The sequence below is a fragment of the Echinops telfairi genome, unplaced genomic scaffold (genome assembly GCF_000313985.2).
Source record: "Echinops telfairi isolate 266 unplaced genomic scaffold, ASM31398v2 ScPeMD7_43;HRSCAF=161, whole genome shotgun sequence".
Lineage (NCBI taxonomy): Eukaryota > Metazoa > Chordata > Mammalia > Afrosoricida > Tenrecidae > Echinops > Echinops telfairi.
The window spans coordinates 826,685-830,750 of NW_022103941.1; positions in this window are offsets into that span (position 1 = coordinate 826,685).

The window sequence follows — 4,066 nt, forward strand, 5'->3', positions numbered from 1 at the left end:
CAAGATCGAATTCGAGTCATGGTAGTGGGAGCGGGGAGGAAACATTTAGGAACTAGAGGAAAGTTGTATTTCTCATCGTTGTTACATCGCACCTTGACTGGCTCGTCTCCTCCCTGAGACCCCTCTGCAAGGGGATCTCCAGTGGTACTCCTCTCTTGGAACCAAACCTTTGACAAGTAAGAACAAGGAAAATAATCACTGATGACAAGTAATGGAAGCCTCAGTATGCCAACCCATTTTGGGGATCTTGACACTGTTACAGAGAAGTAATCGCTAGGCAGAGGAATCTCCACAGGACATTGATCACCTATGGAAAAGGTCTATGGATCCTAGAGAACCCTGTCTATAATGAAAAGTTTTTCACTAGGTTTGAAACTGTACCTGGAAATTGATGAGGTGCTCTGCATATTAGAAGCCCCAGGAATAAAGAAGAGAAGTTCCCAGTCTTCTCAGAAACTGAAAGTCTGACCCCATCATCTTCTTTGTGATAACACCAACACCACACTCACTGCCATCAGTGGATTCCGACTCATAGAGACTCTATAAGACAGTGTATACTATTAGGTTGAAAAGCACACTCAGCAAAAGGAAATGTGTTACCAACATGACTACTGCTAGAAACAAAGACAGGGCTGCATGAAAGTGAAAGGGGTCCATTTTCCTTGGAGCAAACAAGGACTGAGCCAGAAGATTCCCCAAGGAAAGATTCTGGGAAATAATGATGGGCCCGGCTTAAAGTTTTAGAAATGTATACCAATAAGTAAATGTATAGGATTATGGATGTGAAACAGATTTCACAGGGATGGTCGCGAATATGCATTAGGGTGAGGGTAACATTATTAACAAGACACAACTATTTGTCCTTCTTGGTTCCAAATGTCTTCTTATTTGGTCTTTATGGTGACTTTTAGTTCCTTGACCAAAGTTCTGTTCCATGTAAACTGTGACCTGAAGGTTGGGAATGTCTTGGTGGACATGTTTGCCTGGTTAGTTTAGGTCAAAATGGATACTCATTTGGTGTAGTGGGGTATTTTTTTGTGAGGAAAGGCTCAACAGAAACAGGATATCAGGAAGGGAAATACAGAATAATTATAGGCAACAAATGAGGCACATCAATATCTTGTGGCATTATCACATATACTAAGGAGTGGTTCCTTGGACAAGCTGTAGAATTTACATTGTGACACAATGTTAAGCAGGTTGGGGAGTAATCACAAACAAAAGGTCAATGTTCATCTTATACTGTACTCAGAGTCTCCTTAGCTACTATGTTCACAACAAATATAATCTTGTCAAAAAGATTAGTTATTAAAGAAAACTTTTTCCCAGAAATGGTAAGTCTATTGTCATTAATTCCTTGTTTTCTTTCCTTCTTTCTTTTTTAGGAATTTGGCAGTGATTGGTAGACATAGATGGGCAAGAAATGTACATATTATTTCCTTTTTGTTCCTCCTTCCAAAGATCAAACTGGAGCTTCAGTTAAAAATTAAAGAGTGGTTTGTTGTTGATGTTGTTTTGTTGTACAATGTTGGTTGGTTTTGCTCTGTCTTATTTTGTGCATGTTATTATCTCCGCGGGTCTGTCTAAATAAGATAGGCTGAATGAACAATCTGGAGGAGAAAACAACGGACCGACAGTCCCAGCGGGACATGGGAGAGGGGGAGGTGGGGGGAAAGAAAGTGGTGTTAACAAACCCAGGGAAAAGGGAACAAAAAGTGATCCAAATTGGTGGTGAGGTGGGTGTGGGAGGCCTGGTAGGGCATGATCAAGGGTAATGTAACAAAGAGGAATTGCTGAAACCCTGGTGGGGACTGAGCATGATAGTGGGACAGGAGGAGAATCAAGGGAAATAGAGGAAAGAGCTGGGAGGCAAAGGGCATTTATAGAGCTCTAGATAAAGACATGTACATATGCAAATATATTTATATGAGGATGGGGAAATAGATCTATGTGCCTATATTTATAGGTTTAGGATTAAGGTAGCAGAAGGACATTGGGCCTCCACTCAAGTACTCCCTCAATGCAAGAATACTTTGTTCTATTAAACTGTCATTCTATGACGCTCACATTCCCGACACAACCGCTGAAGACAAATCGGGTGAATAAGCAAATGTGGTGAAGAAAGCTGATGGTGCCCGGCTATCAAAAGATATAGTGTCTGGGGTCTTAAAAGCTTGAAGGTAAACAAGCGGCCATCTAGCTCAGAAGCAACAAAGCCCACTTGAAAGAATATATCAGCCTGTGTGATCACAAGGTGTCAAAGGGATCACTGAAGACAAATGGGTGCATAAGCAACTGTGGCGAAGAAAGCTGATGGTGCCCGGCTATCAAAAAGTATAGCGTCTGGGATCTTAAAGGATTAAAGGTAAACAAGCGGCCATCAAGCTCAGAAGCAACAAAGACCACATGGAAGAAGCACACCAGCCTATGCAATCACGAGGTGTCGAAGGGATCAGGTATAAGGCATCATCAGAACAAAAAATTTTACCATAGTGAATGATGGGGGGAGTGCAGAGTGGAGGCCCAAAGCCCATTTATAGGCCACTAGAGATGCCCTTGCAGAGGGGTCTCAAGGAGGAGACGAGCCAGTCAGGGTGCAATGTAGCAACAATGAAAAATATAACTTTCCTCTGGTTCCTAAATGCTTCCTCCCCGCCCCCACTATCATGATCTGAATTCTACCTTGCAAGTCTGGCTGGACCAGAGGATGTTCACTGGTACAGATAGGAACTGGAAATACAGGGAATCCAGGACGAATGATCCCTTCAGGACCAGTGGTGTGAGTGACGATACTGGGAGGGTAGAGGGAGAGTGGGTTGGTATGAGGGAACCGATTACAAGGAACTATATGTGACCTCCTCCCTGGGCAACAGACAACAGAAAAGTGGGTGAAGGGAGACGTCGGACAGGGCAAGATATGACAAAATAATAATTTATAAATTATCAAGGGTTCATGAGGGAGTGGGGAGCGGAGAGGGAGGGGAAATTGAGAACCTTAAGTGGAGTGCAAATGTTTTGAGAATGATGAGGGCAATGAATGTACAAATGTGCTTAACACAATTGATATATGTATGGATTGTGAAAAGAGTTGTATGAGCTCCTAATAAAACTATTTTTAAAAGAAGAATGATGAAAGTAATAAAGAAACATAAAAGTTTTTTAAAAATTAGAGTTTATTGAAGGAACAAAACGGTCCAGGAATGGACAATAATAATTGTAAGGATTCATGGAGTCCCACAGTAAAAGTACATTTTCAGAGTTTAAATGCAGAAGGATCCCGGAACATAAAAGAATATTCCAAACCCTTGATCTTTACTACATTTGGCTCAAATGGACAAGGCAATATGAAGGACACTATATAAATACTGAGTCATGTAAAAATTTTTATTTGTTTTGCTTTGACTTTAGATATTGGGAGAGAAAGTGAATGCTCTTCCTGGCAGCTTATTGTGGAAGGAGCTATTCTGACTTTTAAAAGTCAGTTCAAAATGAACAGTAATAATAAACAACAGAATTGGAATTTGACCTGCATCTTTTGGTCTTCTTTACATTGTCTCATAACCCATAATGAGCTCTTCAATCCTTGGTCATCATCAGCAAGTGTTTCAAGTCCTCGTCACTTTCAGAAAACAAGATTGCATCACCTTCATGTCACAAGTTGTTAATAAGCCTTTTCCCAGGCCTGATGCCATATTCTTCTTCATATAAGCCAGCTTCTCTGACTATTTGCTCATCATGCAGTGTGGACAAGTCTGATGAGAGGGTACAACCCTGACACACACTTTTCTTGATTTGCAGTATTCCCTTGTTCTGTTGGCACAACTGCTTCTTGATCTATGTACAAGTTCCTCATGAGCATTACAACGTGTTCTGAAATTCTAATTCTTTCCAAGGTAATACATAGTTTATTAAGAATATTTAACTTTAAATAACATTTAAAATGGCAGAAGTCCAAATTCTATAGAACTTGTTGTTTTCTCTTTAGTGAATCATCCTTTTATGTTTGTATCTAAAAATCTCACATTCATACAGGCATACAAGGAAACACTAATATAATGTCCATTAT